Genomic DNA, 26,623 nt, shown 5'->3' on the forward strand with positions numbered 1-26,623 from the left:
AGGAAAAATGACGGAGTTGGTACGAATGCTGGGAAAATTTAAACTGTTGTATTAGAATAAAAAATAAGGTAAAAGGGACAGACACAGAATGTGTTTGACTGCAGTTCCTCGAAGATCATGAAAAGCTTATCTTAGGCGTGGTTTGTAGACCCCCAATCCTAGATAGCGATCACAGCAAAATTCTATGGGATGAAATTGCTAAGATTTAATGGGAAAGTTAAGCTTTAGCCAAACTAACGAGGAAGTTGACAGGAAGTCTGAAGTCCAGAAGTCCAGGACTGCTCTTTTAAAAGAATTTTTCAGAAGCAACTAAAGGAAGGAACCTGCCTGACATGGTTTTGGCAAAGAAGGAACCTCTAATAAATGATCTTTAGGTTAATAAAGAGCTTTGAGAAAGCGATCAGAAATCACTTAGTTTCGATATCTCACGGAATTACCTTAATAACGAGAACAAAGTCTAAGACCCCAATTTTTGCGCTGCAAATTATATGGGACTGTCTAGGGATTATCATGAGATGGGGCCGGATAAACGGTGGTCAATATGACTTTTTCCAAAGTGTTGTACAAGCCGCCCAATCTGTAGAAAGCTTATATCAAATATATACGACCCTTTGTAGATGAATGGTTCAGAGAACCGACATGTTGATAAATTAGACACATATGCAACTCTTGGGTATCTTTATTGAGGAAACGTTTCGCCACACAGTGGCTTCATCAGTCCATACAAAGGAGAATCTTGAAGAACAGGAGGAGAATGAGGTAATCAGTCCCTCAACCTTGAGTCGATGTGGTCAGTCCACCAATCTTGAATAGAATATGACCCTAAATGGATGAACAACAGATTAAAGCATCTCTTAGGTGAAGGAGACATTTACAGGAGGATCAAAAGAAAGGAGAGGTCACTTTATCGGTCAATATATTCAGTTTAAGAGAGAAGTTGAAAGAGGACTACGAAAATAAACAAAAGAGAATGAAATTCAAGTTACGAGGAAATAAAAAAGTTTCAGGTATATAAAAATGTGATTCGCGAAAAGACAAGCCCACTTAAAATGTAACTCAGGTCAGTTTACTGTTAGTGACAAAGAAATGAACACTATTTTCTGCGCATACTTCCTTTTCGTTTTTATATATTATTATTATTATTATTATTATTATAATTATAATCAAAAAGAAGCGCTAAGCCACAAGGGCTATACAGCGCTGCAGGGTAGGGAAGGAAGCGAGGGTATTGGATGACAGAAGGGAGGAGGGATGATCAGTAGGTTACAGAAAACAGCGGGGCAGGGGATAGTACGGGGGTAGAGGGTAGCAAGAGATTGAAGTAGAATCCGTTTTTATATAAAAAGATATAAATTAAGATAAGATAAGATAAGATTTCGTTCGGATTTTTAACCCCGGAGGGTTAGCCACCCAGGATAACCCAAGAAAGTCAGTGCGTCATCGAGGACTGTCTAACTTATTTCCATTGGGGTCCTTAATCTTGTCCCCCAGGATGCGACCCACACCAGTCGACTAACACCCAGGTACCTTTTTGCTGCTAGGTGAACAGGACAACAGGTGTAAGGAAACGTGTCGAATGTTTCCACGCGCCGGGAATCGAACCCGGGCCCTCCGTGTGTGAAGCGGGAGCTTTAGCCACCAGGCCCAAAGATCAATAATACTGCATGTCAGGACGAAAATGAATTATGCAAAATATACGTCACCAGTGACATGGTCCCCAGACAACTAGATTGAAATTATACACCTGAGTTTGATGAGCTGTTTTCATGGGTTTTAAAAGAATTTAAAGAAAAATTTAGTAAACCACTAGTCTCTTCAAGAGATCTCTACATATGGGTATTGTGCCAGATAAGTGGAAAATGGCAGTTGTGATGTCCATTTATAAGGCAGGAGACTGGTCTCTTATTTGAAGCTGAAGACCTATGAGCCTAACCTCAACTGCAGAAAAGCTGATGAAATTAATAAACGCGGATACAGTTTAAAGTCACATTCAAAGATATAATTTGATCAATGAATCTCAACGTAGTTTGACAAAAGGGGTGTTCTTGCCTTGCGAATTTACCATTTTTTTTACTAAAGTATTCACGGCGGTAGACCAATATAAAAGAATACGATACTGCATAAATGGACGCCTAAGTTTCTTGATAAGAGTCCCGCACAGGTGACAAGAAGAAAGTAGCGGCACATGGTATGGACGAAAACCTTATTTCCTGGTTGAGTCATGGCTGACAGAGAGACAAGTTTGCATAAGTGGACAAATAAGAATGGGGTGTGCCAGAGAATTCGGTATTAGAATTGTTGTTCACAACATTCATAAACGACATAGATGAGGTATAAGATGACCTTGATAAGTCGATGGTGGTCGGACAACTGGCAGATGCACTTCAATGCGGATAAATGCAAGGTTTTAATCCCAGGAAAATAAAATACCCAAGTTACTTATAAATTAAATAAGTCATACAGAAATTTATAGCCAAGACAATAATGTATAAGTGTTCGCAACGAAGCTAATAGGATTGTCTTCATATTAAGAAGAACAAATAACAGAAGTTTTAAGATTATACTACAACTTTATATATCTTTGGTTAGGTTTTGTTTAGGTTACGCTGCTCCAATCTGGTCTCTGTATTACAGAATGGACGGACATAACTGCGCTTGAAAATATACAGAGAGGGATGACGAAGTTGATCCATGTATGAAAAAACCACTCCTATGTGTACTTTGGAAAGACGTAGAATAAGGGAGAATATGACTGAGGTGTACAGTTACAAAGCAAATAAATGTGATAAAAATATCGTGGTTAAACTATCGACCCAAGACAGGACTCGTAGCAGTAGATGAATTTCGATTTACTTAGACGAATTTAGATTTACAAAGGATATAGAGAAGTACATGAGTTTTAGATGAGTCGAGAAAATTTACAGGTAGCATCATATGGTCAAGAAGCTTGGGTAGCTTTATACATAGGATGAATGAATATCTGCGTGGGTGTGGTAGGGTGTGAGTCAGACCTGCTCGTAAGAAGAGTAATGTTGTAAAATAATGATAATTATCTCTTGCTGCTGTGAAGGACAAACACTGACAGTGATATGCTTGGCCAGCTGAATTCTAAATAATGAAATCTGGATCTTATTGCCAGGATATAAGCTGGTGTGGATGAAGCAAGACACCTCAGTGTGCCGGTGGCATTCGTGGGATATACAGTGCCTCTCTCCAGGCTTGGGCAAACTCTCAGCACCTTGAAAGTAAGTTGACTATTGCTTTTGTTAATTTTGGCTATAGGAACAGTGTGCAGAAAGAAAAGATTTTTTAGATCTCATTGATATTAATATTGATATACGTAACTAACATTTAACACATATAACTAACACCAGTGTCAGGTTTTGTAATTCGAAGATTTATATTTTTGTATTTGGTTTAATTTGTTAACTAAAGCTATCACTGTGTTAAAGCAGCAATCTGTAAAATCAGAGACAAATTTAACCAGAATAAAGCTCATAGCTGTTAATGATAGGGAAGGTGCATATTTTGTTTAAGATGCGAAACAAGAAAATTCTTAAATAACAAATAGGCACAATACCGTGACTGGAACGATACACAAATAACCCGCACATAAAAGACAGAAGCTTACGACGACGTTTCGGTCCGACTTGGACCATTGACAAAGTCACACTAACAGAGGAGGAGCAGGACGGCTATATATAGGCAGGAAGAGGTGGAGGTAGTAGTAGTGGTAGTAGTAGTAGTAGTAGTACAAGAATTGTATATAATACCGACAGGATGAAATGACACGCACAACACCCGGGCATCACCACCGTAGACGTTTCGCCATCCAGCCAGCCACTGGATGGCGAAACGTCCACAACAAAGGCAACCAGACGCCGCACATGTGTCTAATTTCATCAGTAGATGTAGTAGAAGAAGAAGAGGTAGTAGTAGTGGTAGTGGTAGAAGTGGGAAATAAGGAAGACGAGCCAGTCAAATACAAAGGAAGGGGAGCACTGCAAGAGAGCTAGAAACCCACAAAGGGAGAGCAAGCGCACCGAGGTGCGTGAAAGGGGAAGTGGTGAAATAAAATAAAGAAGGAACAGAAACACGAGACAGGAGAGAGAAAGACAACCCAGAGGAGAAAAGGAGAGAGGAAAGGGGAAGAGGAAGAAGAAAAAGAAGAAGAAGAAGAAAAAATGAGGATTCAGGTTAAGTCACGGGTGTTCCTGACGCGGCTTTCATAACACAGCCTCTCTCTTTGATGTATAATTGTTTTTATTAGCGTAGTTTTATGTTGTTCTTCGTAGTTTCGTATTTACGGATTACGTAAAACTTTTACGTTTTGAGGCAATTGTTTTCCAAACAGCGTCCACTTTTCTTAGAATTCTCGTTAATTTGTGCTCGTAGTGTTGACATTGCAACACCCGTGAAACATTTTATTACCCTCGGTTTGGTTAGGTTGATGTATATTAACCAATATTTACACAAAATTAACTAAGAAAAATGGAAAAACGAAAAGGGATGCATATGTATGGGCAGCCCGAGGTGGTCCCACCTAAGAACACACGTTTTCTTACGTAGTTCTCTCAGTGAGCTACTGGTCACGGGACAACATAACTCTATAAGATGTTATGGTAGGTTTTCTATCACATTTAAAGCACCAAGATCACCACATAATGTTCTAAGATGAACGTACGTCTCTGGATTATACAGTGTTACATGTTAACAGTATTACTTGTGTAGAATTATATATCCTAGTAACATTTATAGGCAGACTCCCTGACCAAGCCTTAATTAAGGGGAAGTAAGCACTTACTCAGCGCGAACGAAAATTTTGTCGAAAAATTCACAAATTGAGTTAATCTTATAGAAAAATAGCTTACTCTCTGGCAACACAATGGTACAAGAATCGTTCTACGACATTCCTACAAGGAATTATGGACTACCTAGATGGAAATTTCCCTAATTCCTTCTATCTTGCACCAACTGAGCCCACGGAAGTCATTGAGATCATAAAGTCACTTAAAAATAACTCGGGGAATCTGTCTCATGTCCCACCATTACTGTACAAGCGAGCGGCCCATGTCCTTTCGCATGCTATTTTATTACTTTTTAACAAGTCAATAGAGACTAGCACCTTCCCGAAACTACTCAAGATGGCAAGGGTTACACCAATACATAAAGGTGGTGACCCTACAGACTTAAACAACTATAGGCCAATATCTAACTTACCATTGCTATCCAAAATCTTTGAGAAACTCGTGCACAGGAGACTGTATTCATTTATAACGGCTCAAAACATACTCAACCCCTGCCAGTTTGGATTCAGGAAAAATAAAAGCACTAATGATGCAATCATAAAAATGCTAGATCTGCTTTACACAGCATTGGAAAATAAGGAATATCCACTAGGAATTTTTATTGACCTAAGAAAAGCTTTTGACACAGTAGACCACGACATCCTACTCCACAAACTTGATCACTACGGTATAAGAGGCCATGCGCTTGCTTATTTCAAATCTTACATTACTAATAGGTATCAGTACGTCACCATTAAAGACACAGCATCAGCAACACGGCCACTTGATACTGGAGTTCCGCAGGGAAGTGTCCTTGGTCCCCTGCTCTTCCTCATATACATCAATGACCTTCCAAACGTATCCCAACACCTGAAACCCATTCTCTTTGCTGATGACACGACTTATGTCATCTCTCACCCTAATCTTGCCACCCTCAACACCATTGTGAATGAGGAGCTGATTAAAATATCGACTTGGATAACAGCCAATAAACTTACGCTTAACACTGACAAAACCTACTATATTATGTTTGGTAGCAGAGCAGGAGATGCACAAATTAACATTAAGATTGACAACACTCTAATTACCAGAAATAATGGGGGAAAATTCCTAGGCTTATACCTTGACAACAACCTGAATTTCAGCACCCATATCCAGCATATAGCCAAAAAAGTATCCAAAACGGTTGGGATCCTCTCCAAGATACGATACTACGTGCCGCAAAATGCCCTTCTCACACTATACCACTCACTTATTTATCCATACCTACTATATTATGTTTGGTAGCAGAGCAGGAGATGCACAAATTAACATTAAGATTGACAACACTCTAATTACCAGAAATAATGGGGGAAAATTCCTAGGCTTATACCTTGACAACAACCTGAATTTCAGCACCCATATCCAGCATATAGCCAAAAAAGTATCCAAAACGGTTGGGATCCTCTCCAAGATACGATACTACGTGCCGCAAAATGCCCTTCTCACACTATACCACTCACTTATTTATCCATACCTCACCTATGCTATTTGTGCTTGGGGATCAACTGCAGCAACACACCTAAAGCCAATAATAACCCAACAAAAAGCTGCAGTAAGAATAATCACTAAATCCCATCCCTGGCAACACACCCCCCCACTCTTCATAGATCTAAACTTACTCCCAGTTCAGTACATCCACACTTACTACTGTGCAATCTACATCTACAGGGCCTTAAACTCTAATATCAACCTTGACCTAAAACGCTTTCTTGATAGTTGTGACAGAACCCACAGGCATAACACCAGACACAAACATCTCTACGACATTCCCCGTGTCCGACTAAACCTTTACAAAAATTCAATGTATGTCAAAGGCCCTAAAATCTGGAATACCCTACCTGAGAACTCTAGAACTGCAGACACATTCATCACCTTCAAAACTACCATTAGAAAACATCTTATCTCCCTGATACACCCCGTCAACTAACTACACGAATACCACCTGGTGGTTCACACTTACACTCACTCACTCATTTGACCATAAACAGAAATATTAATCTCAGTATTAAAATAATGAATCCTGTGATACTCCAATACTGAAACTATGTACTGTGCCAGAACAAAAGCATTCACATTGCTAAACTCACTAACTAGTATTTAGTCACTTAGCCATAATACCAACTTACCTCATAATTTGTAATATTTTACAATTAAGAATAAAACTAAGTATGCCCGAAATGCCTAGCCATGCTAAGCGTTCTGGTGGTACACTCTGTAATCACAATTTTACTACATGTAAACCACACAATAACCAAATTTCTGTAAACTCATCATTGTAATCCTTATATTGATCTAATATGACATAGGGTGACGTAAACACCCGCGGCAGGTGTGCTCACTTGTCGTCAATTTTAATTTTTTTTTTTCCGTTTTTTTTTTTCGTGTATTTATTGTATTATTCTTTCTCTTACCTGTATTTTTTGTACCTCTGTATGTATGCTCAAATTACTAAATAAATAAATAAATAAGATAATAATTGACGATTTGGCATCATAATACAGTGAGTGGGACTTATCCGTAGACTTCCAACCAACCAGGAATCTCCCGACACCATTTTGCTGACGTCATGGAAAATTCCAGTCTCGGGGTGGCCGGGGAATATGCTTGAATATAACGCTATTATAGCTTCTACGGCTTATTTATCTATCACAATTGATCTAATATGACATAATAAATAATATAAATAACAAAGAAATATGGTAAATACTCCAGAATGAATAATATATGGCATATTCCCAGAGCGCTCCCTCGGGAATAAAAGATTCCCATCGCCAGGGACGGGCTTCCATTCTTCTTCTTTCACCTCCAGGGTCCTTATATTAAAGAAAACGAACAAGGGGTAACTATGATATACACTCGTAATGCTGAGAAAAATGCTATTTTCTCGAAAAAAAAAAAATTCGGTCGATGGATCTATAATTTCCTCACTAACAGAACACAGAGAGTAGTCGTCAACAGAGTAAAGTCCGAGGCAGCTACGGTGAAAAGCTCTGTTCCACAAGGCACAGTACTAGCTCCCATCTTGTTCCTCATCCTCATATCCGACATAGACAAGGATGTCAGCCACAGCACCGTGTCTTCCTTTGCAGATGACACCCGAATCTGCATGACAGTGTCTTCCATTGCAGACACTGCAAGGCTCCAGGCGGACATCAACCAAATCTTTCAGTGGGCTGCAGAAAACAATATGAAGTTCAACGATGAGAAATTTCAATTACTCAGATATGGTAAACATGAGGAAATTAAATCTTCATCAGAGTACAAAACAAATTCTGGCCACGAAATAGAGCGAAACACCAACGTCAAAGACCTGGGAGTGATTATGTCGGAGGATCTCACCTTCAAGGACCATAACATTGTATCAATCGCATCTGCTAGAAAAATGACAGGATGGATAATGAGAACCTTCAAAACTAGGGAGGCCAAGCCCATGATGACACTCTTCAGGTCACTTGTTCTATCTAGGCTGGAATATTGCTGCACTCTAACAGCACCTTTCAAGGCAGGTGAAATTGCCGACCTAGAAAATGTACAGAGAACTTTCACGGCGCGCATAACGGAGATAAAACACCTCAATTACTGGGAGCGCTTGAGGTTTCTAAACCTGTATTCCCTGGAACGCAGGAGGGAGAGATACATGATTATATACACCTGGAAAATCCTAGAGGGACTAGTACCGAACTTGCACACGAAAATCACTCACTACGAAAGCAAAAGACTTGGCAGACGATGCACCATCCCCCCAATGAAAAGCAGGGGTGTCACTAGCACGTTAAGAGACCATACAATAAGTGTCAGGGGCCCGAGATTGTTCAACTGCCTCCCAGCACACATAAGGGGGATTACCAACAGACCCCTGGCAGTCTTCAAGCTGGCACTGGACAAGCACCTAAAGTCAGTTCCTGATCAGCCGGGCTGTGGCTCGTACGTTGGTTTGCGTGCAGCCAGCAGCAACAGCCTGGTTGATCAGGCGCTGATCCACCAGGAGGCCTGGTCACGGACCGGGCCGCGGGGGCGTTGACCCCCGAAACTCTCTCCAGGTAAACTCCAGGTAAACTCCAGGTCCGGCTGTTTCGCGGATTATCTCGGAAGTAAGTTATTCACATATATAAGCCAGTAAATTCGTTAAGAATAGCAGGAATATAATGAAATTCACAGAGAACATAAAGGAAAGATTGTTTTACAAGCAAATGGACAGCTTTTTGAGATATCATAATTTGTTTTTTATTTTTGTGAGGGCAAAAGTCAGATATTTGGCTGAATGTCAGAACCATACAAACTTTATTTTTTTTTTTTAAGAATGAAGAAAGGATAAATTACAGTTCGGAGTCCATTTGAAATACAGTTTAGCATTGTTTTATGCGTAGATAATGCCAAAACAGCTTCTCCAAGTCCCATTCCCCTCAAGGAAGGTTCCTTGATGTTGGTGAGGGGCTCTTGATTTAGGGAATTGGATCTGTGCTCCAGTTCCCCGAATTAAGCCTGAATGCCTTCCACATCCCCCCCAGGCGCTGTATAATCCTCCGGGTTTAGCGCTTCCCCCTTGATTATAATAATAATAATCCAAGTCCCATTACGAAATTACTGTTCAATATGTATGATTATTAGTAAATAATTTTTTTCTCTGTTTTTTGAGCTATCTTATTGAAACTTGGTCACATTACTATTGAAAGGTGCTTCTTTACTTACAAAAAAAATGAAAGAAATCGAACGAAAAATAAAAGTTCATGTGTTAACGTTAACGTAGCCCTTAATTAAGTTACGTGACCCATCCCTTCCCTCATGTTGAAACCTGGCACCTAGGCCGTAGCCCTCTCCCTCATTCTCATGCAGGCAGACAAGCTGGGCTCTGCTACCATTACCAACACAATGCTTCCATAACAGTCAAAAGTTGTTTCCTTTGCTACCATACATTCTCCCGTCGAACCCCTTAACATACGTATTCAATAGTGTCTTAAAGAACAAGGATCAATACTGTGGCGAAAAAATATATGAGGTCAATATTAGCCAAAGGATGATGGAAAATATTCACTCACAAAAACCGCTAAACCCTTGTGGTTGCTTATGCGACACGTTAGTGATGGCTCTAGAGTGAAGTCGCCACGTCACTGTCACGTCACTGGTGTACAAACAGCACGTCACTTAGAGCTCTGGGTGAAGTAGGTGATTGGCTATCAGGTCGCCAAGCCACAAACACATCCACTCGTTGTAAATATAATTTTATTTAGTCTTTTGATACACTGCACAAAAAAATACAATGTTGCGCACACTATATGGACACTTAACAAGTACATCCTGTATCTTACCCAAGATGACGTAACAAAGCCGTTCTGACGTGCTTTCACTCGCGTCTCTATTAGGTGCATACATACATTTATAATCTTAACAATGAAAAATAGAAGCAGTTATTATTATTTTAATTATAGGGGAGTGCTAAATCTTTAGGGGTCATGCATGGCTGAGGGAACGAGAGGTAGTCAGATTTAAGCCCAGAAAAGGGAGGGTGGTTTAAATTTCTTGGATGAAGAGCCAATGGCCGGTTTCAAGCCATCCCTCCCTTCCCTTGATGGGTTTTCTCAGCTCCGCCAACTTGATCTAGAACGTTCTCAACCTTATCAGCTCCGCCCACTTCTTTCGCTCAGAGGCAACCTGATGTTGAAGGATTGTGCGAGTGTGGCTTACAACTATGGTGGTGTTAGTTCCCTCACGTTTGACCTGCAACCATGGTTGTGTTAGTTCCCTCACGTTTGTCCTGCAACCATGGTGGTGTTAGTTCCCTCACGTTTGTCCTGCAACCATGGTGGTGTTAGTTCCCTCACGTTTGTCCTGCAACCATGGTGGTGCGAGTTCTCTCACGTTTGTCCTGCAGCCATGGTGGTGTTAGTTCCTTCACGTTTGTCCTGCAACCATGGTGGTGTTAGTTCCCTCACGTTTGTCCTGCAACCATGGTGGTGCGAGTTCTCTCACGTTTGTCCTGCAACCATGGTGGTGTTAGTTCCCCTCACGTATGTCCTGCAACCATGGTGGTGTTAGTTCCCCTCACGTTTGTCCTGCAACCATGGTGGTGTTAGTTCCTTCACGTTCGTTCTGCAACCATGGTGGTGCGAGTTCTCTCACGTTTGTCCTGCAACCATGGTGGTATTAGTTCCCCTCACGTATGTCCTGCAACCATGGTGGTGTTAGTTCCCCTCACGTTTGTCCTGCAACCATGGTGGTGTTAGTTCCTTCACGTTTGTTCTGCAACCATGGTGGTGCGAGTTCTCTCACGTTTGTCCTGCAACCATGGTGGTATTAGTTCCCCTCACGTTTGTCCTGCAACCATGGTGGTGTTAGTTCCCCTCACGTTTGTCCTGCAACCATGGTGGTGTTAGTTCCCCTCACGTTTGTCCTGCAACCATGGTGGTATTAGTTCCCCTCACGTTTGTCCTGCAACCATGGTGGTATTAGTTCCCCTCACGTTTGTCCTGCAACCATGGTGGTATTAGTTCCCCTCACGTTTGTCCTGCAACCATGGTGGTGTTAGTTCCCCTCACGTTTGTCCTGCAACCATGGTGGTGTTAGTTTACTCACGTTTGTCCTGCAACCATGGTGGTGTTAGCTCCCTCACGTTTGTCCTGCAACCATGGTGGTGTTACTTCCCTCACGTTTGTACTGCAACCATGGTGGTGTTAGTTCCCTCACGTTTGTACTGCAACCATGGTGGTGTTAGTTCCCTCACGTTAGTCCTGCAACCATGGTGGTGTTAGTTTACTCACGTTTGTCCTGCAACCATGGTGGTGTTAGTTCCCTCACGTTTGTACTGCAACCATGGTGGTGTTAGTTCCCCTCACGTTTGTCCTGCAACCATGGTGGTGTTAGTTTACTCACGTTTGTCCTGCAACCATGGTGGTGTTAGCTCCCTCACGTTTGTCCTGCAACCATGGTGGTGTTAGTTCCCTCACGTTTGTCCTGCAACCATGATGGCGTTAGTTCCCTCACGTTTGTCCTGCAACCATGGTGGTGTTAGTTTACTCACGTTTGTCCTGCAACCATGATGGCGTTAGTTCCCTCACGTTTGTCCTGCAACCATGGTGGTGTTAGTTCCCTCACGTTTGTCCTGCAACCATGATGGCGTTAGTTCCCTCACGTTTGTCCTGCAACCATGGTGGTGTTAGTTCCCTCACGTTTGTACTGCAACCATGGTGGTGTTAGTTCCCTCACGTTTGTCCTGCAACCATGATGGCGTTAGTTCCCTCACGTTTGTCCTGCAACCATGATGGCGTTAGTTCCCTCACGTTTGTCCTGCAACCATGGTGGTGTTACTTCCCTCACGTTTCTCCTGCAACCATGGTGGTGTTAGTTCCCTCACGTTTGTCCTGCAACCATGATGGCGTTAGTTCCCTCACGTTTGTCCTGCAACCATGGTGGTGTTAGTTTCACCCTGCACATGGTGGTGTTAGTTCCCTCACGTTTGTCCTGCAACCATGGTGGCGTTAGTTCCCTCACGTTTGTCCTGCAACCATGGTGGCGTTAGTTCCCTCACGTTTGTCCTGCAACCATGGTGGCGTTAGTTCCCTCACGTTTGTCCTGCAACCATGGTGGCGTTAGTTCCCTCACGTTTGTCCTGCAACCATGGTGGTGTTAGTTCCCCTCACGTTTGTCCTGCAACCATGGTGGTGTTAGTTCCCTCACGTTTGTCCTGCAACCATGGTGGTGTTAGTTCCCTCACGTTTGTCCTGCAACCATGGTGGTGTTAGTTCCCTCACGTTTGTCCTGCAACCATGGTGGCGTTAGTTCCCTCACGTTTGTCCTGCAACCATGGTGGTGTTAGTTCCCCTCACGTTTGTCCTGCAACCATGGTGGTGTTAGTTTCACCCTCACGTTCCCTCACGTTAGTCCTGCAACCATAGTTCCCTCACGTTGTCCTGCAACCATGGTGGTGTTAGTTCCCTCACGTTTAGTCCTGCAACCATGGTGTTCCCTCACGTTGTTAGTTCCCTCACGTTTGTCCTGCAACCATGGTGGTGTTAGTTCCCTCACCCTGCACATGGTGGTGTTAGTTCCCTTTAGTCCTGCAACCATGGTGGTGTTAGTTCACCCTCACATGGTGGTGTTAGTTCCCTCACGTTAGTCCTGCAACCATGGTGGTGTTAGTTCCCTCACGTTAGTCCTCACATGGTGGTGTTACTTCCCTCACGTTAGTCCTGCAACCATGGTGGTGTTAGTTCCCTCACCCTCAACGTTACTTCCCTCACGTTAGTCCTGCAACCATGGTGGTGTTAGTTTACTCACGTTTGTCCTGCAACCATGGTGGTGTTAGTTCCCTCACGTTTGTCCTGCAACCATGGTGGTGTTAGTTCCCTCACGTTTGTCCTGCAACCATGGTGGTGTTAGTTCCCTCACGTTTGTACTGCAACCATGGTGGTGCTAGTTCCCTCACGTTAGTCCTGCAACCATGGTGGTGTTACTTCCCTCACGTTAGTCCTGCAACCATGGTGGTGTTAGTTCCCTCACGTTTGTCCTGCAACCATGGTGGTGTTAGTTCCCTCACGTTAGTCCTGCAACCATGGTGGTGTTAGTTCCCTCACGTTAGTCCTGCAACCATGGTGGTGTTACTTCCCTCACGTTTGTCCTGCAACCATGGTGGTGTTAGTTCCCTCACGTTTGTCCTGCAACCATGGTGGTGTTAGTTCCCTCACGTTAGTCCTGCAACCATGGTGGTGTTAGTTCCCTCACGTTAGTCCTGCAACCATGGTGGTGTTACTTCCCTCACGTTTGTCCTGCAACCATGGTGGTGTTAGTTCCCTCACGTTAGTCCTGCAACCATGGTGGTGTTAGTTCCCTCACGTTAGTCCTGCAACCATGGTGGTGTTAGTTCCCTCACGTTAGTCCTGCAACCATGGTGGTGTTAGTTCCCTCACGTTAGTCCTGCAACCATGGTGGTGTTAGTTCCCTCACGTTAGTCCTGCAACCATGGTGGTGTTACTTCCCTCACGTTTGTCCTGCAACCATGGTGGTGTTACTTCCCTCACGTTAGTCCTGCAACCATGGTGGTGTTAGTTCCCTCACGTTTGTACTGCAACCATGGTGGTGTTAGTTCCCTCACGTTAGTCCTGCAACCATGGTGGTGTTAGTTCCCTCCCTCAACATGGTGGTGTTAGTCACGTTTGTACTGCAACCATGGTGGTGTTAGTTCCCTCACGTTAGTCCTGCAACCATGGTGGTGTTACTTCCCTCACGTTAGTCCTGCAACCATGGTGGTGTTAGTTCCCTCACGTTTGTCCTGCAACCATGGTGGTGTTAGTTCCCTCACGTTTGTCCTGCAACCATGTGTTAGTTCCCTCACGTTAGTTATGGTGGTGTTACTTCCCTCACGTTTGTCCTGCAACCATGGTGGTGTTAGTTCCCTCACGTTTGTCCTGCAACCATGGTGGTTAGTTAGTTCCCTCACGTTTGTCCTGCAACCATGGTGGTGTTAGTTTCACCCTCACATGGTGGTGTTAGTTCCCTCACGTTAGTCCTGCAACCATGGTGGTGTTAGTTTCCGTTTGTACTCACGTTACTTCCCTCACGTTAGTCCTGCAACCATGGTGGTGTTAGTTCCCTCACGTTTGTACTGCAACCATGGTGGTGTTACTTCCCTCACGTTAGTCCTGCAACCATGGTGGTGTTACTTCCCTCACGTTTGTCCTGCAACCATGGTGGTGTTAGTTCCCTCACGTTAGTCCTGCAACCATGGTGGTGTTACTTCCCTCACGTTTGTCCTGCAACCATGGTGGTGTTAGTTCCCTCACGTTTGTACTGCAACCATGGTGGTGTTAGTTCCCCTCACGTTTGTCCTGCAACCATGGTGGTGTTAGTTCCCTCACGTTTGTCCTGCAACCATGGTGGTGTTACTTCCCTCACGTTTGTCCTGCAACCATGGTGGTGTTAGTTCCCTCACGTTTGTCCTGCAACCATGGTGGTGTTACTTCCCTCACGTTTGTCCTGCAACCATGGTGGTGTTAGTTCCCTCACGTTTGTCCTGCAACCATGGTGGTGTTAGTTCCCTCACGTTTGTTCTGCAACCATGGTGGTGTGGTGTGAGTTCCCTTACATGTTTATCCTGCAACCTGGTGGTCTACCTGGAAAGTATTTAGTGGATGAACGCCCCTGCGGCCCGGTTCACGATCAGGCCTCCCGGTGGATCAGGGCCTAATCAACTAGGCTGTTACTGCTAGTCGCACGCAGTCGAACGTACGAACCACAGTCCGGCTGATCCGGCACCGACTATCTGTCTAATTCCTTCTTTAGGGCAGCCAGGGGCCTAGTGTTAATTCCCCTTATGCATGATGAGAGGCTGTTGAACAGTCTTTGGCCCCGGACACTTATGGTATTTTCTCTTAGTGTACAAATGGTGCCTCTACTACTCAATGGGGGTATTTTGCACCGCCTGCCCAGTCTTTTGCTTTCGTAGAGAGTGATTTCTGTGTGCAGATTCGGGACCATTCCTTCTACCATTTTCCAAGGGTAAATTATGATATATATCTCTCTCCTGCGTTCCAACGAATACAAGTCAAGGGCTTCCAAGCGTTCCCAGTAGTTAAGGTGTTTGATATAACTTATATATGCAGTAAAGGTTCTCTGTACACTATCTAGTTCCCTCACGTTTGTCCTGCAACCAATGTGGTGTGGATTAAGTTCCCTTACATGTTTGTTGCCCTGCAACCATGGTGGTGTGAGTTCCCTCACATGTCTGTCCTGCGACATGTTTTTTTTATTAAGTTCCTTCACACGTTGATTTTTCTGCAATCTTGTACTGAGTCCCGTCTTTTTTTTTAATAAAAATCCTAAAAATAAAAGCTAGTGCCGCTATGTGTTCTTAGGCTTAGAATTACTCTGATTTATCTACTAATGTATGCATGTATATATGTTGTGTGTGTGTGTGTGTAAATATTTATATATACATATTCTGAAATCACCTGTTGACTGTGATCTTATTGCATATATACATATGTATGTGAGTGTGTATATATATGTATATGTGCAATAACATCACAGTAAACAGGTGATATCACAATATGCAAAACAACCACTGTGAAAAAAATAGTTCCTTCATAATGTGAGAAGTCACGAAAACGCTGGAAATTTCGCTACTTTTTCACAGTGGTTGTTTTGCATATGTATGTGTATGGTTGCGTATCTTATAGCATCCATCTTTCCCTTCCTTCACCTTATTTTTTTTCTTACCTCTGCCTCCTGTGTATAATTCACTTATCCTCACTCTGGTTCAATGGAGATATCTTAATAAAAATTCCTGTATATGGGACAGGCTATCCTGAGAGATGGTAATCCCCAAGTGACAGTAGCAGCAACTATGCTGGAAGAAAACCTTAATTTAAAGTCCCCATAGTTGATGAAATCTTGCCGACATGCTTCACAACATCCTCTCATTGCCCTTCTCAAGTCAACTCACGCTGACAGATTTCAGCACCTTGAATACGCCCATCCTGCGTGATGGAATGTAACAGGGTAATATAGCTAGCTTTTGTTCCCATTGTGTAATTATCATATAGGGTAGCAGCACACTGCTTATATATCTATTTTTTAATAAAAAATACAAATGGCCATCAGTATAGTAGATCAGATTTTGCCACCGAAGTGGCTAGTTTATTGTGCACTCCATATCCATCCTATGGACGGTAGTGCAAGAGCATATGGATACACAAAAGGCCTAGGAACTAGGCCCCAAAAGGGTGAACAGGAGTACGTGTGGATTTATATCTACAGTTGACTTATCTGTTACAAGCAAATTTGTGGAATTTACTTAATATATCTGGTATCTTATTTTCATTAATAAGATACCTGGACATATATGGGTTATTATACTATCTCTATATGCTTCAGTAAGTGAACAATTAAGCACATAGTGTTCAAGAGTGACCATAGAGCTGGCCACATACTTTGCATTTATTTGATGATCATCTGTGTGTCTCCCAAACTGACAGAAGTACTTGTAACCAAGCCTAAGCCTGGCCACTACAACATCAGTCAGTCTGTTCACATTGCAAGTTGCTCCATAAACATACTTATCTACGTTCATGTTATCATAGTGGGTTATAGATCTACTCAGGCCATTAACTGCATTCATATAACATTCATTTTCATTATTTACCCCTCTCCTAATATTATTCCTAATGCTAAAAACAGAAATGCCAGTTATATTCTATATTCTCCTTCTGGGTACTCTTCATGGTTAACATATCAACTTCATTATGAATTAGTAATCCAATGTGTGATGGGATCCATAGCAGTTGTACACTAATTCCTTTTTCCCGGATTTTTTAGTAACTATACTTGGCTTCTTCAATGAACATGTTGTTAGTTATTATGTGAGTCAAGAGCCTTCAACGATGACATAGAATCAGTAATGATGATATAATCATCAAGCTCAGTGTCATAAGTTAACTTTAGCGCCATTCAGTTTGCAGTGTAGACGCCCAGTTAATACTTATGCCTAACTCAACAAATTTATTATCGTTCTTAACTAGGGAGGTGGCAACAAGAGCAGATGCAGCCCTGCCAGAAGACTCCTGTTTAGATCCATCAGTTTATATAACTTGTGAGCTAGGCGAGGAATTTCTTCTTGGGCAGTTGCTTTTACAAGTGAATTAAGGAAGGGATTACTAGTAATGAGCTTCTTGGAAGCGACTTGCAGGTATGTGATATTAAATGAACACATCTTCCATGGAGGGGTGAAATGCTCTTGTTGTCTACAGTGATGCAGTTCGCGCAAGTTATAAAACTTAATATAAATGCATGCTTTCACAACCCTTTTAGATCTATGTGTATTTACTTCTAGACATTTAGTAAGATTCATAATGACAGTCTCTGGTTCATTTCTTAACATTCTAATACCAAGTACAGTGTTAATTTAAATAATCCTATCACTGATACTAGAGACACTAAGCTCCTTCCTCGTGTAAAGAACCTAAGTAGATTTGGAACAGCCATGAATAATTCTGAGGGCTTCATTATGTATTAACTTCAAGGGTTGGAGAGAACTTTCCCTAGCTAATATCAACATGGGAGCAAAAAATTATTGACCTAACATAAGCTATGTACATCATTCTCATGATTCTCACATTAGCATCATAGTTGGGGTTGTAGCCAGCAACAATTTTGAGAGTATTTAGCCTAAGTTTGCATTTCTTATTTAGTTATTGTATGGTGGATTTATTAAAGGGTACATCTACACCAAGATATCAGTAAGATTTTTAACGTAGCGAATATTTTCATCCTGTAAACAGATGAGTTGGGGATGTTGTTTGCTTGTCAATGTCTTTGTTTTAGTATAGTATACAAGGGTTCACTTGTTACAGTAAAATATAACACATCGCCTAGATAGCAGAGTGGGTTAAGGTGGACATACTGAAGTGGTTCCCAGCCTTTACACCACCAAGGACCCCTTTTATTTAAATTAAATTTCCCACAGACAAACTCGTTTCCGCAGTTTCCCCTCTCATTTGAAAGACATACGTAACTGTGTATGCAATTACATAAATAACACGTTTAATGAGATGGTTGATGCTTCTTTGTTGACACTATGTTCCAAATTTCAGTTTTAAGCGTAGATCAAGTTCCACATTCATCTTGTTTTTGTATTTTGAGTTTATATAAAACAGCTGTGAGAAAGTCTAGTGATATATATAATGGGGAATGGCATTAAATATTTCAGTGGTTTGGATTCCAGTTCTGGCTACTCATTTTTCACATGTAATTGAAAATCTGATAAATTGTACTTATTGAAACATGACCAATGTTCGACGGTGGTTTGGTATATTTTATTCGGCAACCTTTACATAAAATAAGACTAACAGTTTAGAAAAGCGTCTAAAAACTAGACCATTCCTGCCGATTTGAAAACGGCTTTGGAATTTTAAAAGTTTATCTCAGCCTCATCGTGAGTAATTATACATTTTACAATAAAGCCTCTTGAAATTTTTAACTTCTCACTGACCCCCAGTATTACCGTTGTGGACCCCCAATGGTCCGTGAACCACAGGTTGGGAACCGCTGATCTGCTACATACATCCCGATGAAGAACTTCAGATCATCAATACTATGAACAAAAATACATTTCTAATAGACATCCATTACGTAATTCGCACCTACTGTATTTACTGTTTTTCCTCAGATCATTATTACAGCGTAAGTATAGTGTTGCATTGTTTGTGGTTAGGTCTGATTATGTTTTGGTCTGTTAGCCTCTGTGTTCTCATGATTTATTAAACATGCAATAAACAGTTAAAGGTATCACTACTGGCTGCTAATTAGTCACATTCATCATTATGCACTATGTACACCTCACATGCATCCACCTGTCACATAAATACTGTGGTACATAACTGCACGATTGCGACTGTTTACTGCCAGCTATATACAAAAGCACTTGATGTGCCTCCTTCGTATCTATACTTTTGTTCTTGGATCTGGATTACGTTGTCTCTGGCCACACAACGGTGCAACACAGCGCAGTCTATCACCGGTTTATCTGTAAGGATGGGGCCGAGTGTTCTTGACTTTGATGTCACTCCCTTCGTGTTTGTTTTCTCTGGATAACGATGTCCACTCAGTGGCATATTCTGAATACATGGATATCGGTCGTTGTGCAATCCGTGAAAAAAAAATCCACTTATTCCATAAGTTTTCCTCCTCCCTCCTCTACCAGAATAAACACAAAGGGAATTGTAGAAAGTGTGACATAGCTTATTACACTTATTTCCAGGTAACATATTAACGTTGAATATTTGAAGTCGATCGAAAGAGGCCTTCATAAGTTCTCGTATGGAAACTAATATCACAATTTCTTCACTAAAAATGTGGAAATGGCACCTACACAACCCAAAATCAAAGTGATAAATTAAACATACATGTAACACTTGGGTATCTTTACTGAGGAAACGTTTCGCTACACAGCGGCTTCATCAGTCCATTACAAAGTAGAAGATTAGAGAGAGTTTCCATGTAATCACTTCATCAGTCTTTTCAAGATTGATGGACCGATTATATCGACTTCAGGCTGAGGGACTGATTATTTTAAACTCCTGATGTTCATCTATTCTTCTCTGCATTGTGAAAGCGAAACGTTTCCACAATAAAGATACCCAATGTCTAATTTATCAACTTGTCGGTTCTCTTAGCACATTCCAAAATCAAGTTCAACCTGCACTAAGATGCACAACTTTCAAAGTTTAACGCAAATCGCAAGACACATTCTCCACTTATATACAGTTTAGGACATTTATTAAAGGAAACTTTTCGATTGGCTTCTTCAGTCCTCCTTAGTTATCTCTGTATTAGGACTGAAGAAGTCACTCAGGGCGAAACGTATCTTTTAATAGATGTCCTGAATTGCACATAGGTGTCTTTTCCCACATCTTGTCGGTATCATCAGACCGGCCATTTTCCAGTTTATCGCACAGAGATCAATATCCCAAAACCCGCCAACACCGAGTTTGTAGCCTCTCACTAGTTACATTCGGATAAGGCATTCAACAAATAATTACATAAAAAAACAGTATTTTTTTTTAATTTCTTCAGTAAAATTGTCAAATTAGAACCTACACAGCCCAAAATAAATCCAAACTTTCCTCCAAGGTATATAAACCAGCTCTTAGTTTTAAAGTCAGTCAGGTGAGGCATTCGTCGATTATTGCACCCATACCAATTTGATTAATAAAACTATCAAATACTTACACATTCCAAATCAATGCGAATCTTCTCTGAGCAAATCCGACAGTCACTAAGTTTGAAACCGATCCGAAAAAAACATTCTCGTTATTGCTCGTACCCCAGGTCCAAATTTATTAACTCTGCATAGGGAACTGGCAAATTTTCATTTACTGAGCCTAAACCTATTGGATATAAACCTGTCTATAAGATGTATCACCCATGAAAGACTGACGTCGTTCAAAGGAGGTATACTCAATTTATATCAAGAAAAATAATAATATACCTTTTTAAATGAGATTACCAAACTGGCACCTGTACACTCCAATCATACACTCCAATCATAATCTCAGACTTCTTCTAGGTAGGATACACCAGTCGAATTATCACTTTTCAGAAGTCACAACAACGTTACACACCTACACTACTTTACAAACACTATCATCCCCATTAATTATTACACACAAATCACAGGAAAATTATCAAAAATTTTCGACAGGATGCTAACATCTCTTGAAAATTGAAGTCAGACAGAAGAGGCTTTCTAAAGTTATCCCACAGAAACCAAACTCGGGAATGGTCTATATAAATTAACTAGAGCACAACTGCACATGATAACAACTGAAGGAACCTTCTCTAACTGCAGTATATCAGTGTTGAAAATCTGAAGCCATCAGAATGACGGCTTCCCAAGTTATAAACGAAAAACCTTGGAAGAAATTTTTTTTAGGGAACCGCTTAAATTCACCTCTTCGGTAATACCTATTAGTATACTGATTTTAAAAGTAAGCAAATGATGAATAATAATGTCTCAGCAATGGCGAGGTGGCAAAACTAAAACTTCCTTAGCAACTTCTGTAAAAAAAAAAAAAAAAAAAAAAAGGAATTCAAGACATGAAATAGATGAACTGAAACTAACTGCATGCGGAGTGAATTGATATTATTACAGTAATCGAGACCTGTTTCGCTCTGAAAAATAGGGACATGCCTGCTGAATGTCACATACAGGGGGTATAAATTATTCCACACTGATAGAATCAGTAGCAGATGGAGTGGAGTTACTATGTATGTTAGAAATTTTTTTAAACTATTCCATCAAAAACAATAAAGATGGAAGGACAGGTATGGCATCTGTCTGGCTGCATTGTCTCGAAGGTCATGAAAAGTTAAATTTAGGTGTGATCTACAAACTCCCAAATCTAAAGTGATCTGGGTAAAACTTCTTTGGACCGGAATTTATAAGCCATTTAAATTTTAACTTTAGCCACATTGACTGGAGCAGTTGGACAGGAAATCTAGAGTCGAGCGACTTTCTGAAAATGGTTCAGGACTGCTTTTTAAAAGAATTTGTATCTAGATGAAATAACCTTCTGGACTTAGTTCTGGCAAAGCAAGGTTGCTCTGACAGAAAATCTTGACGTTATTTATGAAGAGCTTGGAGAAAGCATTAATAAATCACTTCGATTCAATATCTCATGGAACTGCCTAGAAAATGAAGACCAAGTTAAGGTCCTCAAGTTCTGGTGCTAAGATATTACCTGAGTACTGTAGACTGGGGTAACCTGACTAGGTATTATCGCGAGGGAAACCTGACAGACGATGGTGATCACTATTTCTATAATATTTTCCAAAGCATTGTACAAGCCGGCCAAGATGCATATACTCCTAATAGAGAATTTACCCAGATCGTGCATGAATTATCCTAAATCAATAAACAGTAGATTAAAGCATCTCTTGGATAGAAGGTGAGAACTTGGTAGGTAAATCAAATCAGAAGAGAGTCGGTTTACGGGGCAATATATTCATTTTAAGAGAGAAGCCAAAAACAAAAAAAAAAAGGGGGGGAGGGACAAGGAAAGCAATAGAGGATATGAAGTTATGGTTACAAGGGATCGAAGACCAACCCTAAGGGTTGATCTTCGATCCCTTCTAACCACTTAAATTTTAATTCAGATTAGTGTACTGTTAGTGGCAAAGACTAAGTGTATTATTTTCAACAGTTACTGTAGCTTATCTCTCTTTTTACACAAGAGAATAGAAACGAAATCCCAGACATCAATAATTATGCTGTTCAGGACGAAAATAATTTTTGCAGTGTCACTAGTGACATGGTCCTCAGACAAATTGATATATTGAAACCAAACAAATCACCGGGCCCTGATGAGCTATTTTCAAGAGTTCCAAAAGAATGTAAGGAGGAAGGTAACAAACCATTAATTAGTCTCTTCAGCAGAGGCTAGCTAATGGATCTCGTATCGGAATATGAAAAAGGGCAAACGCAATACCCGTTTATAGTGGGAGATAAGTGCTTAACTTCAACCTGCAAGCCTAACCTGAACTGTGGGAAACCTGATGGAATCAATAATTGCTGTTGCAATTCGAAGCCACCTTGAAGGATATACTTTGATCAACGAATCTCCCACGCTCCTGAATGGGGCATTCTTGCCTTACGAATTTACTAACCTTTGTCACTACGGCACTCGAGGCCATCGATAAAGTTTTATACTGGAGACTGATTAAGAAAAAAAAATGTACATGGTAGTGAATAAATTATCTCCTGGGTCGAGGCATGGCTGAATGATGGGCAACAGGGTGTTTACATTAATGGGAAGAAATCAGAATGGGGAAACCATTACGAGTGTTGTGCCACTGGGGTCAGTTTTGGGACCCGTGTTGTTCATAGTCTTCTTAACATATATGAGGGATTAATTAGCGGCACAAATTTGCCGATGATACTAAAATAGGTCATCAAATAATTTACGAGGAACGATACAGAATGACTTGAAGAGGCTGATGTTGTAGTCGGAGAAGCAGCAGGTGCAGATAAATGCAGACAAGTTATAATCCAACGAAAAAAATAACTAAGGCATTTATAAACAGAACAGTGTAGATTTTAATTAAAGTGTATGTGAAAAAAGACTTAGATGTTCTAGTTAGTAGAAATTTAAAACCTATAAAGTTTTCCGTATATGTGTGTGTATGTGTATGTGTGTGTCAGGGGCCCGAGACTGTTCAACTGCCTCCCAGCACACATAAGGGGGATTACCAACAGACCCCTGGCAGTCTTCAAGCTGGCACTGGACAAGCACCTAAAGTCAGTTCCTGATCAGCCGGGCTGTGGCTCGTACGTTGGTTTGCGTGCAGCCAGCAGCAACAGCCTGGTTGATCAGGCGCTGATCCACCAGGAGGCCTGGTCACAGACCGGGCCGCGGGGGCGTTGACCCCCGAAACTCTCTCCAGGTAAACTCCAGTGTCGTTATAGTGTCTTGTCACATGGCTAGATGTGCTGGTTGACAGGTGTGCTGGGGTAGAAGGTCACATCGAAGGGAGGGTTGTCAGGTCACACCTCGCCCCCATCTCCCCAGATATTGGGGAGGGGGTGGGGAGATTTCCCACGTCGCTACATCCGCTACTTCCGACCCCCACAGTGTCACGTGACCTGCCATGACCTTAAGACAACAGTGCTTAAGTGTTCGCAATAAATCTAATAGAAATCATGTCTTTATATCAAAAATTATAACAGAAATCTTAACGTTATACAAGCTTATATAGCTTAGCTTAGGCCATATTTAGATTATACTACTTATTTATGGTCTCCTAATTGGAGACTATAATATATACTTAGAAGGATGACGAAGCTGATTTCACTTAACAGAAACCTTTTCTACAAAGAATAGGCTAAAGGCACTGAATTTACTCTCTCTGGAAAAATGTAGAATTCGGAGAGATATGACTGAAGTGTGCAAAGGAGATGATAAATTAGACACATGTGCAACTCTTGGGTATCTTTATTGAAGAAACGTTTCGCCACACAGTGGCTTCATCAGTCCATACAAAGGAGAAAATTTGAAGAACAGGAGGAGAATGAGGTAATCAGTCCCTCGGCCTTGAGTCGATGTGGTCAGTTCATCAATCTTGAATAGAATACGGCATATGAGCGGAGAAGGAGCTTATAAACCGTATGGCAGGAGAGGTGCAGCAGTCGTAGGTGGTGTCACATTTGTTCAATGTGGAAGTAGGTCGTGCCCAAGGGTTAGGCAAGCGAAGAATTCCCAAGTATTAAGATCCCAAGAAGTTGCAGTGTCTGACAGGATTGTAGATCAATAGTTCAGAGAACCGACACGTTGATAAATTAGACACATGCGCAACTCTTGATACCCAAGAGTTGCACATGTGTCTAAGTTATCAACGTGTCGGTTCTCTGAACCATTGATCTACAAAGGAGATATAAGTATGGTGTTGAAAATATTTAACTATGACAGGACTCGCAGCTGTGGATTCAAGTGTGATTAATTTAGATTTATAAAAGATACAGGGAAATACAGTTTTGACAAGTGTTGTAGATGAGTGGAACAAACTTTTTGGTAGCGTCATTGAGGCAAGATTTGGGTAACTATAAATATAGGTCTGACGGGTACATGAGTGGGTGTGGATGGGGTGAATTAGACCTGCCTAGTATGGGCTTACTGCAGTGTTCCTTCATTCATGTGTTGTGTATTCAATCCAGGAAATAGGCCGCCCATCTTTGAGAGTCAAAATTTGTCGTTCAACTGATTTGTAGTGGCCAATCATACATAGTTTCATCAATATTCAAGGATCTGATTGAGGTAGTGTTTAGTGAAGTAAAAACCCCTAATAGTTGGGATATCTATATCTTAGTGATCGTATTGTTGTTTGTAGCCTGAAGCTAATTAGGAATTACCAACTTAACTTTAGTTTACAGACTTCTCAGTTTATCATTATTTACAGGTATCCATTCATCACCAGCACGAGGGTTTATGGTCAAAGATAACTGATTGAAGGACATACTTGCTAGAGGTTAGCCATCTGGGAAGACCTGTGCTTGGGACAATCTCCACCCTCAAGTAAGTCTGATCCTCCTTGTGTTTTCTGTGACGCTGGTCCTGATCCCTTGTAGATTTTAATCCAGATAAATAGAATGTACAGAGATCTTATGTAGGTAAAATTATCAACTCAATTTATTTGCGAAGGCAGTAACCACCTTAGTGATATTCCCACTGATATCCAAGATATTTGATAGTGATCGCGTGGGAGAAACGGTAAAGTTCACACGGATATTTTGTAAACAAAAATGTATAAATCCTCTATTGGAGGAGTGCGGCGACTTCCATATAGAATAGTGTGTGGTAACTCTATTCTATATGGAAGTGAGGGAGGCACGGGAGGAAGAGAGGGGATGAAGAGGAAGAGAGGTAGGGAGGAAAGATGATGAGGAAGAGAAGGAATGAAGAGGGAGGGAAGGAAGATGAAGAGAAGAGACGAAGAGGGAGAGGGAAACGAGGAAGAAATGGAATGAAGAAGAGGTAAGGGAAGATAAGAAGGAAGGTACGTGCTGTCCATATTCACCCATCAGAATAAAATGGGTACTTGGGTGTTAGTCCACTGGTGTGGGTCGCATCCTGCAACAAAACTGATCTAATTTGCCCCAAATGCTCTGCATAACAAGCGGCTTTCTATATAGTAGTATGTCATTGATATCAAGTAGGCCTGTATACCTTGCACATGTACTTGGAGAAATAAGGATTATTATAGAGGAAGAAAGACTGTGTGGAGAGAGAGGGGGGGAGGGGGCGGGGTTTACGGCTCTACCTTGGGAAGCAATACGTTTTGCATGTCAGCTGGTGCCTGGCTCTCGCCTCGCTCACTTTACTAAGGTAACTCTCGCAGTGCTCACAAGAATTTCACACTAACTTTTCTTATTAACACCGGCCATTAGAACAGTCAAAGTGTAGTAAGATGTGTTATATCTGTTGTAGTTTAATTTCGATACAAAACACGGCATTGTGTGTCATAGTGGTCGGCAGTGTTGCCAGTGCAGTGAATATTCCTTCCTGGGTAATGGTGGTAAACACAAGGCTGTTTTTCAGCTTTTATCTATTGTTGTCTAGTATGATCAACTGCTGAAAGCTAGTAACCATCAGAAATGTCATTTAGACAACACTAAATGTTTACCGTAAACGCTGGTATATGCGTAGTTTAGCTTGAATAAGCAATCTGTTGAAAACGATTCCTGTAAACATCTCCGAAATGTGTTTAAATCTCACCATATCTATAGAGGGTTAATTTATCAACCTTCTGAGGCC

The 26,623-nt window shown here is 41.4% G+C and overlaps 2 protein-coding genes across 11 annotated transcripts in view; one reads left to right on the plus strand and one right to left on the minus strand.

The window, feature by feature from the left end:
• LOC128689855 (uncharacterized) overlaps positions 1–26,623 on the minus strand; it is a 483,205-nt gene that overhangs the window by 219,941 nt on the left and 236,641 nt on the right. The window contains exon 1 of one of the 6 annotated variants that reach the window (XM_070084542.1): positions 9,866–9,979. The exons of the other annotated variants lie outside the window; for them this stretch is intronic. The gene's annotated coding sequence lies outside the window, so the exon portion shown is untranslated. Of the gene's footprint in view, positions 1–9,865; positions 9,980–26,623 lie in introns of those variants that run through there. 6 annotated transcript variants of the gene reach the window in all.
• Positions 1–26,623, plus strand: part of LOC128686043 (uncharacterized) — an 84,536-nt gene that overhangs the window by 17,668 nt on the left and 40,245 nt on the right. For 2 of the 5 annotated variants that reach the window (XM_070084501.1, XM_070084487.1), the window contains exons 2-4: positions 3,140–3,245; positions 17,339–17,505; positions 25,269–25,384. The gene's annotated coding sequence lies outside the window, so the exon portion shown is untranslated. Of the gene's footprint in view, positions 1–3,139; positions 3,246–17,338; positions 17,506–25,268; positions 25,385–26,138; positions 26,195–26,623 lie in introns of those variants that run through there. The other 3 variants (XM_070084497.1, XM_070084502.1, XM_070084510.1) reach the window with 3 other exon arrangements.

Source organism: Cherax quadricarinatus, chromosome 1 (assembly GCF_038502225.1).
Source record: "Cherax quadricarinatus isolate ZL_2023a chromosome 1, ASM3850222v1, whole genome shotgun sequence".
Lineage (NCBI taxonomy): Eukaryota > Metazoa > Arthropoda > Malacostraca > Decapoda > Parastacidae > Cherax > Cherax quadricarinatus.